General features: G+C 38.4%; 1 protein-coding gene across 11 annotated transcripts in view; it reads left to right on the forward strand.

Annotated features, from left to right (window-relative positions):
* Window positions 1-14,875, forward strand: part of LOC134659325 (protein daughterless) — a 172,073-nt gene that overhangs the window by 123,552 nt on the left and 33,646 nt on the right. The gene's annotated exons all lie outside the window — the stretch shown is intronic.

Here is a 14,875-nt window from a genome sequence, read left to right on the forward strand (position 1 = left end):
CTTTTGTGAAATTAATATTAAATGTTTTAACGCGTTGTCTAATTCCTCGGCACTGAGTGGGCCACTTCTCTTGTTGGACCTAAAGCGCGTGTTGTGAATGAATCGTGTAATATAAGCAAACGTGCGTTGCATGCGCTTTAGGTCCGAGAACTTGTTAAAAGGAAATGGCTCATCATTGCCGGAACTCACTGCCAGACATGTATTTTGGGTTTTAACTTCAGGTAAGTTACTAGTATTTAGTTTTAATTTTAATTGAGGCCATGAGTGCTCTGGCTGGGACAAAAATTGTGGACCGTTCCACCATAACTGGTTGTGCACTATTTCGTTGGCTGTCAATCCACGTGAAATGTGGTCTGCGGGATTTTCGTTGGTTGGAACATGTCTCCAAGTATGGTTGGCGCAAGTGGACTGTATCTCGGCAATTCTGTTACGAATGAATGTTTGCAACTTACTTGGATGCATGCTCAACCAACCCAATACGATAGTTGAGTCAGACCACAGAAAGCAACTGTCAAATTGCAGTCTCATGGATGTCAAAATCTTGTCTAGCAACCGAGAACCTAGTAGGGCTGCGCATAATTCCAGACGGGGAGTGGTCAACGGTTTAAGTGGGGCCACTTTCCCCTTTGAGCACAGCAAGTTGACAGTCACTTCGTCATGTTCGTTTGTTGAACGCACGTATGCACAAGCACCGTAGGCTACTTCGGACGCATCCACGAAGATATGTAATTGTAAATTGACAGGACTGTGACATATCGCGTGTCTAGGGATTTGTACTTCGTTGAGATTGTGCAACGTGAGCACAAAGGCTTGCCACACATCTTTGATGTCATCAGGAACAGCTGAGTCCCACGATAACTGGTGCAACCACAACTTCTGCATCATGACCTTGGCTTCTAAAATAGTTGGTGCGACCAAACCTAAAGGGTCAAATATCTTAGAGATAGTTGACAATATGCTGCGCTTAGTGACAGAGCCCTTAAGGTCTACATTGGTTGTAATGCACAAGCTATCGAAGATGCTGTTCCAGGTAATGCCTAAAACCTTGGAACTATGCTCGGGGCATAGGTCCAGGTTTCCTTCGGCGTCTACAGTCTTGTCATTAGCTATATTTTGAAGTACGCTAGTGTCGTTTGATCTCCATTTTCTCAGTGGAAAACAAGCACTATTCAAGACTTCTGTAAGTTTTGTATATATACTAGTGGCGCCCTCTGCAGAGGAGCACCCGGTGATAAGGTCATCGACATAAAAATCCCTAGCTATGATTTCTTTAACAATAGGATCATCACACTCGATTGATAATTGTCGTAGACAGCGGATGGCTAGAAAAGCCGCCGACGACGTACCATAAGTCAAGGTATTTAATTGAAATGTTTTTATAGGTTGGGAGGGGTCGTCCCTCCACAATATTTGTTGCAATGGTCGTTGCGACTCAACGACGCCGCACTGGCGATACATTTTTGCGACATCCGCAGTCAATGCCACGTCATGTTGTCTAAAACGCATTAAAATTGAAAACAAATCGTCTTGTATAGTCGGACCGACTTGCTGCAAATCATTGAACGAGTAGCCAGATGACGATTTAGCTGAACAGTCAAAAACGACTCTTAATTTGCTAGTGAGACTGTCGCTTAAAACAGCATGATGTGGCGCAAAGTAGGTAATTTGCGACCTATCGTTATGTGATTCACTCATGTGACCTAATTGTATATATTCATGAATGAACTTTGTATAGGATTCTTTTAAGCTAGGATTTTTTTGTAGTTTATTTTCTAAAGAAAGAAATCTTTGTTTTGCTAAGCCATAGCTATCACCTAATAAGCTAGGCGATTCTTTGAGTGGAATGGTAAGTAAAAATCGACCGTCAGGTAAACGTGTCGTGTTTTGTACAAAGCTTTGTTCACATTCCATCTCCTCGACACTCAAAGACGTAGAATCATTTGTTATGGAATCTAGTTCCCAAAACCTTGCTAATTGTTTTTGTATTGTGCAATTTTCTATGTTATTTTTGTTTTGTAATTGTGTACTTGTCATATTTTGTGCATGTGCGAACGCGCATATGTCCGTCATGCCTGGTTCTGAGCCTCCTAGGACCCAACCGAATTTTGTTTCATGCAAAATTAAATTTGTATTATCTAAGTCGATTTGCTCTGAGCCTAATAAACCCCAAAATACCTTGTTCCCTAGTAGGATGTCAATATTGGACTTTTCATAAAAAGTAGGATCAGCCAATTTGATGTTTTTGGGTATATTGAATGATTCAATATTCATTGGTTCACATGGCCACGGCCTACTAATTACAGGTATGACAGTACAGCGTATTTCAATGGAATAGTCACTATATTTTGATTTTAAATTAACGATACAAGTTTTATTTAGAATTGATTCATGTTCGTTTATTCCTGTTATCGAAATTAAAGCTTCTTTCGTTTCCAGATTCAACTCTGTGCACAATCGCTCACTTATAAAATTTATAGTACTACCACAATCTAGCATAATACGTACTGGATAAGCGTTAGTGTCAGCAGCGCGCACGTCGACTATAGCGGTTGTCAATACCCCTTCTTGCGGCTCGGCGCAAACCAGGCTAATAGGCGCAGGTGCGGTGGTCGCGCCGTCCGCCCGGTCAGCAGGCGCAGACGCGGCCGGTTCGGCCGGCGCGGGCGCAGGTGGCGCTACCGCGACGGGCAGCGCGAGACCGCTTGTGCTAGGTACCGAGGTACTCGGCGCGTTGTTATCCCGCGCAGTCGGTTTAGTCGAGTGCAAAATAGTGTTATGTTTTTTCCTACAAACTCTGCACGGGCTTAAACGACACTTATTGGTAGGATGCCCATGGCGGAGACAATTGAGACACAGATTCAAACCTAGGGCCTTGTTTTCCCTATCCTTAGCATTCAAATCTAGAAATGATTTGCAATTGTAAATGTTGTGAACGCTCGAATTGCATACAGGACATGATTTGGTATTATTATTAGTAATATTAGTTTTAGTAGGTGAATCATAAGTGACCAAGGCTCGCGGCTTCTCTTGCCTAACATTTCTTTGCTCGAGAGTTTCTAGTAAATCGGCCCGCATCCTAACAAATTTGACCAAATCGTCAAATGTGTTAGAATCGCCTTCTAATGTTAATTTGTATTTTTCCCACTCAAATAATGTTTGGGTGTCTAGCTTGGTACACACAATATAAGTCAATAATGTGTCCCACTTATCAACTGGTTCCTTTAATATTTGCAAGGACTTTAGGTTTTTTACGAAAGTATCAATTAACCTGCGTAGCTGAAAGGCTGTATCTTTTTGCACTGCAAATACGTTAAATAAGGCTTTAACGTGATTAGATATAAGCAAGCGTTTATTATTGTATCTGTCACACACGAGCTCCCATGCAATTTGGTAGTTCGATGCACTAAATTCGATTGATTTAATCACGAGCGATGCACTGCCCTCTAAGTAAGATCGTAAGTAATGAAACTTCGTAATATCGGATAAGCTAGTATCGTTATGAATCATAGATTCATACATGTCACGAAACTCCAACCATTGACTGTACGTACCGTCAAACTTAGTAAGGTTTATTTCAGGCAATTTTACCTTTGTGTGCTTCACATCCGTCACCTTCATATCGGCTGGTGATGATTTAGCATTACTGACCGCAGGTCCCTCCGCCTCGCTCAGCAGGAGCTGGGCGCGGGCGATGCTGCAGTAGTACGTTGCCTCGAAAGCCTTTCGCTGGCTGTACTGCTCGGCAGCATCCTCATGGGCACATTCGATCTGTAATTGTACGTCATGGAAGTCATTAAACACTAATTCCAACCTCGAAATGCGCAGCTCGAGCTCAAACCTTTGATGAGGAGTTAATTTTTCTGGTAATTCACTCAAATAGGTATTGAAATTAGTTAACTGAGCCTTACAAGTACCACGACGTTTAACATTTTCTTTCAAAATGGCTTCAGTCATTTTTCACCTCCAAAAACGACACTGCAATGCTAAAACAATCAACAGGAAACGAATGTAAACAACACTTACTCGTAATTAGTAATTTTAGGTTAAGATTATTTGCACTATATTCTTTGTAGGTACTAATATCTTTGAACACTAGTTGTATTGATCGAAAATATATGTAATGTTCTTGTTTTATGCACTAGAAGTTAAAATAACTGCACTTTAATCACAATAGGCAAGTATTTTAGTTAATTTAGTTGTAATTTCTATGAGCCGGCAACTAGTACTGACGGCGTAAACATGTGATTTTTACCGTTAGCTGCAACAAGATAACGATGGCTAAGTAGATATCTATAGTTGCACTTTATGAGGATTCGTATTTAATTCACTGTTTATTATGTAAGTAAGGTATGTTTTACGTTGTAATCTAGTTTTTAATATGATTTCTGACGCTAGTAATTTTGAAATGATTACCTAAGTAGGCACTTATAAGAAAGGGAGTGGATGGGAACTTAGCTGGTTTCTAGTAATCCTGGGCTTCTGGTTCCTTAAATCCGTCCATAAAGGCTTGTAGATCCCTTCTTGAAGTATTTTTAGTGGACTTAGCTTGTTTCTTGCGGCGAACTCGACGTAACTTAGCTTGTAATTTCGAATAGTTAACTGCGCTGTGACAATGGCGGTGCACGGACACGTTGGCTGGACAGTTAATTCGTAGTTACTCGCTGGTTCTTGATTTGTAGGCTCGAAGACCAATGTTGAGGGGCTATCCTGGTGTCTGGATGCTGAATATGAACTCCAATGTAGTTACTATGAGTTTAATTATAAAAAATATACAAAAATGTAATGCAGCCGAGTCATTGCCGCGGTGGCTAGTAAGTAAGTCACGTGATCACTTGGCTGCCCCCCACTCGAACCTCACGCCGCGGTCGCCCTGCTGGAGTGGTACGCGACACATACATACACACAAACAGCAGACGCGGCGGGGGACTTTGTTTTATAAGGTTAGGTGTAAAGATGTTCTTTGAATGTTCATGTCTATGATATTTCAGAATGTCGTTTTAAAATGAGAGCATAACTTATTGTATGGCGGCGGTTAGATTCGTGTGTCTCTAAAATACTCTAAATGTTTGTATACAAGGAATTGTTTACAGACATTAGTATGTTTAGGCGTCAGTCGGTCTGTTCCGCATGTGTAATCACTGTATATATGTATGTATGTCCGTCTAATGAGCTCAAGGACCTGAATTGAATCGCAACCATCGGAATCCGATCTGCCTACGCTGTCATTAATATGTATACAGTTAGCTTCTGCCCTGGCATTCACTTAAGCGTTTATTATTGTAAGTGTTGCCACTTGGAAATTGTTAAGAGCCCATCAACGTGCACACTGGCGCCACTGCTAAATAATCGTGATTATTTCAATTCAACGAAAGATATTTAAAAAAGGGAAACAACAAAAACGGCCGTTTTAATTTTGGACGCATAGATTGACGAATCCGAAGCAACATATAAACTAGTTTGATGTATTCAAAAGGTACTTTAATACAAGATACAGTACGTAGCGGCCCCCTTTTTTACATATATTTCGTTAAATTTAAATAATCATGATTATTTAGCAGTGGCGCTAGTGTGCACGTTAATGGGCTCTTAAGAGCCAACAGGAGTGGTCATTTCTCCATACAAACGTACTCGACTGTTTTCTCCGTGGGTTTTGAAGCTAGAGCAATGATTTTTTCAACACAGAATAATATTGTCAATATCTGTGTCGGACCGTTTTGCTTTTTGCTGCTAGAGCCCTTCAAAAATGGCCAAAATGGCCTAACTGACTATGCCGCAATGAGAGGCGTGATAGGTATTCAAAACTGATACATATCAATTAGCCAAAAAAGCAAAACGGTCTGATACAGATAATTTCATAATCTAAATTATTTCCAAATTTGGTTACGATTAGTTAAATTTTGGAGGAGGAAACAGTCGAGTACGAAACCTCGATTTTTGAGATTTTTACGCAGGATTTTTCGCCTTGTCCTTATCGCACTAGTTTTAGGAGCCGCTTCCGTTAGCGAGACGGGTATATTTACCTAAAATATTTAAATCTCAGCTCCTGTTTCGTCTTAAGCTGCTGGGCGACACCACGGAATAAATAATAGTACTAGGTACAAAAGATTCACTCTCTAAGAAAACGCGTTTATAACGACAGGTATGACCGCTAGGTGGCGCAAGCGCGAGCAGGCGTCCGTCCCGTAGCTAGGGTTGCTCGATCGAAAGGCGCTATTATCGGAAAAAAATATATTTTTTTCGGGATTTTGGGACTTAAGTCGGGAAAAAAGAAACATTCAAATTGAAGTAATTGTAAAAACAACGATATTTTACATTATTGGCACTACGTCAACTGCTCTGCCTAATCTCGCCATGCCGCGCAGACGGGCTCGACTTGAAATTATTGTTTTATAACGTAAAGCTGTTATTTCGGGACAATTTTCACTTTGTCGGGAATCGGGAACACATGCTAAAAATCGGGAGAATCCCGCCAAATCCCGACCATCTGGCAACCCTACCCGTAGCGGTTCGCGGCAACTACTATGGCTAAACACCAAAATTGGTGTGGGCCGCATGGGCGTAGCGACGCGACGATTTCGGGAGTGAGCCACGCCTGGCGACACTCGAAAAGTTGCAAATATATTGGGTTTCTTGGGTGCTAAAATGTATGAACAGAAGTTGCCAAATGGCAATTAAATAATATTAGGTATCCAGTGGTTATTAATTATTATGGTTTACTTATTATTACTTTATTGAACTACATAATTGAAAAATAAAAACTGTATATAGTTTATGCTTCATTGATAGGTTGTTATAACTCGTTCGCGGCACCTGCGGGCGCCGCGGGCGTGACCCGAATTCCCGGGCGTTTCGATGAAAAACTGGCCGAAAACTCAATGGACAGATACATTTCATATAATAAATAATACAATATTTAAAAGATGATAAATCTCCATACTTTTAGCGAGATATACTCGTATGTATATATACGGGTGTCATTCTGAATCCCTAACAACGTTCGTCCTAAAGCCACTTGCCCTAACTGGTTTGTCCTAATGGGCACATGCCCTAACGATCAATTGTCATAACGATTATTTTCCATAATATAAGGTTCTGAAAAATGGTTAGGTTTTAGAACTTGCTGCTACAAAAGTGGGTTAGGTTAGGGTTAGGACTGCGACCCTCGCAAAAAAGAAAATATGCTTAATAACATTAGGATAAGTAATCAATAATTAGGGAAACCAAAATTAGGGTTTTTAGTGTTAGGGCAACTGATCATTATGACAAACAATATTAGGGAATGCAAAGATAGGAGAAAAGACTTTAGGGATTCAGATATAGATCCATATATACATATTATAAAGTTCATATTTATATGCTAACGACCCGCCCCGGCTTCGCACGGGTTAACAAATTATACATAAACCTTCCTCTTTAATCATTCTATCTATTAAAAAAAACCGCATCAAAATCCGTTGCGTAGTTTTAAAGATCTAAGCATACAGACAGACAGGGAAGCGACTTTGTTTTATACTATGTAGTAATGCTGCACAGATTTGGTAAGAGCAGACTGTACTTACAACCGCCGCTATCTATAGACGTCGTATTCCTATGGACATATTCTACCTTCAGTTACTGTATAGTGTACTTTGTTGCTTTATCACGTGATAATGATAATGGCTGAACAGATTTAGATATAATTTGGCATACTTACAGGTAAGGGTGTAAGGGTGTAATAACACCTCGAATAACACATAAGTTTTATCTTGTCCCCGTTTCATCCCCTATGGGTTGAATTAGCGGGGAGGGAGGCGATCCTCCGCTTAGAATAACGTAATACTAAAAGGTCTTATACGTCTATTATTCCCATATAAGTTAGGCTGTTTTATCTTGTACAGTCGCCATCAGATATATCGGAGCGGCCGAGGTGTTCACAATATCTGAACACGCACTCTAACGCCCTGACAATAGAGGCGTGTTCAGATATTTGTGAGCGCCTTGGCCGCTCTGATATATACGATGGTGACTGTACATACAAGTCCTAAGCGTCTTATATGCGACAGTAATTCCAGAAAGTCGTAAGCGTCAGTTAATTTGGTATAAGTTGTGCTGTTTGCGTTGGGCCTGCGCGGGCGCCGAACCCGCACCTGTCGACGCGTGCGCATCTGTCCGACGTGTTCAAGGCTCGGCGGGTATGCGCAGACCGGACGGTGAACCACACGTGACAATCTTACTAGACTAGAGCAATACAACAAGTTCAATTGAAAAGAAATAATGATAAACTCGGCTGCGCTTTTTAAAACATGCATTTTGGCGCTAAAACCTTCATAGTAAGTACACGGGATACATGCGATTATTTTACTAGAGTAACACAAGGACTCAATATATAAATAAATTAAAAAAAACCGGCCAAGTGCGAGTCGGACTCGCGCACGGAGGGTTCCGCACCATCAACAAAAAATAGAGCAAAACAAGCAAAAAAACGGTCACCCATCCAAGTACTGACCCCGCCCGACGTTGCTTAACTTCGGTCAAAAATAACGTTTGTTGTATGGGAGCCCCACATAAATCTTTATTTTATTCTGTTTTTAGTATTTGTTGTTATAGCGGCAACAGAAATACATCATTTGCGAAAAATACTTTATAAAAAGTATTTAAATACAAAATACAAATACTTCCTTGATAATACTATTTCAAATGCAAAATACAAAATAGTTTTTGAATTTGTATTTAAATACAAAATACGAAATAGGTATTTTCAAAATACTTTTTTAAAATACAAATACTTTTCAATAAAAGGTATTCTGAGTAGTGAATACCTAGTCTGAATTAAGAAGTATTACTCGGAATTTCCGAGTTGAAAAGACTCTCTTTATTCTTTGAAGTCAATCCCATATCTAAAGTGCAAATTTCTAGTTGCTCATATTAACCGGTAGGATGTAGGTATGAATGATGTTTTATATCGGCCAACTTTTAAAAGCATTACTTTGTAATGTTTCACAGCTAGTATAATGCCTCTCGTTAGTGTGATGAAAACGTCTCGATTGTGTTTCACCAGGGCAGAAAAGTTTGTTCTCCTCTCGTGCCTTGAAACCCTCCCAACACTCAAGATTACACTTTATGTGCGACGTTACTAAACAGATTCAACAGTTCCATGTTAAAAGAATGAGAGAGTTGCCAGGATTGTAACATCAGAAGAGATTGTAACTCCTACCTACATTACCTACCTACTATAAAGTATTTTGTATTTTGAAAATAGAAAATAGGTCCCAAAACTATTTCAAATAAAATACAAAATAGTTTTCTTCAAAAGGTATTTAAATACAAAATAGGTATTTTGCATTTTGTATTTGCATTTTAAATACAAGTATTTCAAATAATTCACATCTCTGATCATTTGTGAAAATTTCAACTGTCTAGCTATCACGGTTCGTGAGATACAGCCTGGTGACGGACGGACGGACGGACGGACAGCGGAGTCTTAGTAATAGGGTCCCGTTTTTACCCTTTGGGTACGGAACCCTAAAAACGGCTGTGTTTTTGTGAACATTGATTTTGCCGTAAAAATTCGCCATTGTAATATTTTTATATACCGTATAGATGCATGGCATTCTCACAACTTAGGCAAAATTTAATATACACCTTTATACCTGAAATTCGTCAAACGTTGTAAGTGACGATGCCAAAGTGTCAAATAGTCATACAATTGAAAAAACTTAAACCTCTCTGTCTCATTCGGCTGTCGGGTATAAATTTTCTAACACGCAACTGTGACAATCACAACTACAACTAGACGACAACTGGAAAAACAAGTAACAATCGAAAAAAAAAATGTCTTAGGCCAAGAACGCACCACGATTTTTTGTCGCGCGATTATTTTGTCGCAGAAATGCAACGTATGTGTTTATATGCCAGTGCGCGCACATGCGACAAGAAAATATGTATTAGAGCGCGATTTTAAAATCGCTTCGCAAAATTTAAAATCGTGGTGCGCGCTTGGCCTTATTTATACTAAGTTACGATTTTTAACAAGATACAAAATCTTGCATATGAATAGGATATTTGACTGTATTTACAAGAAGTTAATTTACACCATTCAAGAAATAAAGCACCAGAAGATTAATAGAGAAACGTAGACACCAGTTATTTTTAGACACAATTTCTATTTTAAACCCCGTAGGTAATTTGATCGTGACGTCACATGCTAGTGTTTCATATAAATTCCATAGTATCAAATTTTGACATTTCGAAAAAAGAAACTAATTTGACTAGTAGTCAAATACCCTATTGCGTGGTGCATCATTGATGTCTCGCTTAATAAGTTATTATTTATCGAGTTCAAAGTACGCTTGAGGTATTTAAACCCATAAACCTGAATGAAAGATGCCGACACACCTGCCCGGTGCGGTCGGCGCGGACCCGACAATAAGGAAAAAACAAACTAACAGGCCATTTTTCAAGTTATGGCGTGTGGGACAAAAATTAATAGATGATCTGATCGGTATAATTCTATTTATGTACGTTTTCCTTATAGTTGGTTTTATCACTGATTTGGAAATTTGTGATGTATTTATAATTTAATTTATCTATGTATATGGTGTCCCAAAGCTGAGCTAAGGCCTCCCCCCTCGATTTCCAATTTTCCATCCGTCTCGGTTTTGAGCAATCTCCGGCCAGTCGTTGAGATATGCGTTCAGGTCGTCCCGCCACGCCATCTCCGCCTGGGCCAAGCTGAAATGGGACTGGGTCGGCCATATCTGCCGTTTCACCCACAGAGGTGGGCCAAAACAGCCACGGTGTGGGTAACCCAAGATGGGCGAACATCTGGTACAAACTGTAAAGTGTAAAATCTCTTTTCGTCTGAGTAAAACATCTACAAAAGAAGTATGTCAGGATCGTAGCAAGTGGAAATCCGTGGTCTGTGCCTACTCCTCCGGGAAATAGGCGTGATTATAATATGTATGTATGTATGTAAAACATACGTTCGGTACATTATTTATGTAGGTATAGCTAGCGTTTCGTTTCGTTTTCTGCAAATGTAACGGTAATGTCTCTGTATCAGTCTAGTCTAGTGCGACAGAGAGACATGAGCTAGGCCCCCCGTTAGCTTTGTTGACATTTGGTTCCAAAACAAAAGACAGTTGGAAAATAGGAAAACAAGTGTGTAAAATCAGCTGACTTCGCCAACAACCTTGGAACACCTGTCAGATGGGTCAGGCCAGGCCAAATCAGGTGTACAATTATACCTGCCATCTGTCCATATGGCTGTAGTTTTTGTCATTCATTATTTATGTTTATTTTGAAAGCGTTTGTAGCGTCGTTGGAAGGTCAGCCTTTACGAGTTACAATAACCTAGCCGCTGTATAATCAAAGTTACGTTCTCATTTTAAAACGACATTCTGAACCCCTAGTGTAAATTTCATCCGATAGCGAGCGTTCGCGTTTGCGTTATGTCTATTTGTATGGGATTTTGACAGCGCGATTAGCGGGACGTTTTGGAAACACAGAATCCCATACAAGATGATACTTAACGCAAACGCGTACGTTAAGTACGTCCCGCTATCGAATGAACTCAATGAAAATTAGAATAATATCAGAAATCGCTTCTGAAAACTCCAGTCATCTCTTTATACATGTATATATACTAGCGACCCGCCCCGGCGTCGCACGGGTTAACAAGTTATACATAAACCTTCCTCTTGAATCACTCTATCTATTTAAAAAAAAACCGCATCAAAATCCGTTGCTTTTAAAGATCTAAGCATACATAGGGACAGACAATGGGAAGCGACTTTGTTTTATACTATGTAGTGACTGTAACACTAGGTCCAGTTGCTCTTCTTATGACACTTCTTATGGTATTTGTGGTGATTCCCACCGCTGTGTGGTCGCCACCAGCGACGACACCCGACACCGCCCGTCGGCAGATTCGCACGGTGTCTGATACGTGTCAATAATTGACACAGCTGGCTGCTTACGTGAGCAAAATTAATACTATGTCGTCGAAGGGCGTTGCACTAATTGTAATCAAGTTCATTTTTATGTCGCATCAGGAAAACAGGAGCAGGATAAAATTAAATAACCAGTAAAAATAAGACCCGACTTCGCAAATTTAAATTCTTAATCCAAATAAGAGGTACAGTCGAGTTCCTAACATGTATACATTTTTTCACCTTTAATTATTGCAATGGGACAAGGTGAAAAAATGTATAATAAGTATGTATTTACAAACTAGACCTTACGAATACGAAAATATAAATGGCTCATTTGCGATTCTATACTTTATTATAAAGAAGCCGTATTTTTAGCAAAATAGTAGTTTATGCAACAGTGATATAATAAGGGTTCTTAAAATTCAAGGGTCGAAGTTACAAAACGAGACGTAGTCGAGTTTTGTAAAAAAATACCCGAGAATTTTAAGAACCAATTATGAGCTGTTGCATACATTACTTTTTCTATGACAGCTGCAGCAAAAAAAAAAAAAAAAAAAGTTATTATTAAAAAAAAAGAGTTATTATTAAAAAAAAGAGTTATTATTAAAAAAAAGAGTTATTATTAAAAAAAAAGAGTTATTATTTAAAAAAAATTGAGTTATTATTTAAAAAAAAAGAGTTATTATTTAAAAAAAAAAAAGAGTTATTATTGTAAATGAAAACATACCTCTTTCAATCAAGATGATCGGAACTTGTATCTTTAAAAAAAATAAAGCAGTTGTATTATACTCATAAGATGACTGCTAGCAGTCATCTTATGAGCCTATAGACAAAGCATTCAAATGACATTGCTTTAGATATCACTGTCAGTCATTTAATTGACACATTTAAGTGCTGGAGTAGAAAAACATTTTTAAACAAATACACGTAAAAACTTTTCACACCTGTCAAATCCACCGAAAATTGGAATTTACTCTTTCATTATAAAGCTGAATTTCCCATATTTAAGTAATACAGGTTAAAATGTCCTTAACAGTTGGTAAGCGTATGTAGGTTACCGATGAGTCACAAGAAACGACGTTTTTCAGTACTAAATACGTGTGCCTTACAACGTTTTGAGCTATTAACCGAAAACGCTTTAAAGACTTCTGATTCCACCTGCCTTTCGAAAGCGTGCCTTACCCAACGGTGAACAGGAGGGTTATGTTGTGAGTTTGTTTTATTTCGTGTGTACAGTCAAATGCAATAATATGTTACTCTTCGAAGGCCGCAAAAATTGTACTGTCGTCCCTTTCAAACCAATTTATATAAGAAAACGGGGTCTCTATTGTTTCCCAAATAGTTTTAAGCCATAACGTATTGTTCGCCCGAATTTTCGTTAGTCATAATTCATTTAATTCAGAAACGCGTCACTTTTCAGGATTGCCATAAAACAAACCTAACCTATAGGATAACCTAACGAAAATCCTGAAATGTTAACGGTTTCAGTTTTATGACTAATGATAATATGATAAACATTACATATGTCGTTTTAATTACCCTCAATATTAAATAAGCCAACTATCTATACATCAGTCTTCCTCATTTCAACAACTGGTAAAGTATCCAAGTCAACTTTTTACCATTTCGAGCAGATGTTTATAAATACGAGTCTCGGGAGAAAGGACATAACTCTGTAATTGACATTTTTACGATCTCATAATAATACTTCATGTAGGAACGCAACTTGAAATTTCGGCGCTTTTTTTGAAGTGTTGAAATTTTTACCTGAGAAATGTAGTGAAGTTTGAAATCTTTACAATTCTGTAACAATTGAGTTACATACGAGTGAGTAAATCCCACAATTTTGTAGTGGATTTTGGGGTGTATTCCGTTTTGATAAAACTCAAAGTCATAGTAACGATTTATATGGGTTAAGGCGAATTTGTAGGTATAATTGGCAAGGTGCGTTGCAATTTTTTTTTAATTCATTTCGACACCTTATGTTGAATTATGATCACCAATGAAGCATAAAGAGCTAGTAAATAGTTTGTATTACGCACTATAAAGTTTAAAAAAGTAGGTAACAAGAGCGAGATTGATAAGACAGGAAAAAGCGATTTAAAATCGCTCATTACAGAAAATCTAAAACTTGTCGGTATTACAGATGTGCATAATTATTTTCCATCGTATTTGTCACGGAAACGTACGAACGTGTCTTGCTATTTCAGTCAGTCTCGTTACAAAAGGTACTGTGGTTGACTGAAGTAGCATGACAAATACGTAAATAATGAACGTTTCCGAGAAAATGCGATGGAAAACAATTACGAACTACATTTGTAACGAAAGGATGGACCTAAAAACATTTCCAATGGACATAGAAATGGGATTATTATGTTAGATTTTTTTAATACATTTCATGGTGCCGAGATAATTACATTTCTTGCTGTTTGAAAATATAATTCAATAATAGCCTGAAGTTAGCCCCGTGGCACTCTCATTCATTTAACTTTTAAAGTAACTTAATACCATAAGTCTTGTCAAACTTTTAAATGTCAATCATTGTACGCTTTTAAAAAACTGTAACGAGTCTATTTTTGTTACTTTTTTTGTAAGTCTGTATTCAATTTTGTTTTGATTCCCAAAAATATCTTGTTACTTTTACGCCTAATGGTGTGACCCTCGACACAATACTATCACTCCATCAAAATCGACTCGAGTTTCAAATTGGAGTCGTTAAACTCCTTATAAAAATCAATTTCGTAAGGATACTGTCCTTTTTTATTTTTTATTTAAAGGAAATATGCACTTATCGCTTTGATTTTAAAGTATCAATTCCAATTTGTATTTTATTCTTGCTTTAGAAAGTCGTATCCGCCAAATCTTTTTTATAATTTCTATAGGTGTTCAATTCTGACGCTCCCTAGCGGATGCGTACAAAGTTACACAATCCAGTCTTTATATCATCGTCATAAGATTCCGTT

Source organism: Cydia amplana, chromosome 24, assembly GCF_948474715.1.
Source record: "Cydia amplana chromosome 24, ilCydAmpl1.1, whole genome shotgun sequence".
Classification (NCBI taxonomy): Eukaryota; Metazoa; Arthropoda; class Insecta; order Lepidoptera; family Tortricidae; genus Cydia; species Cydia amplana.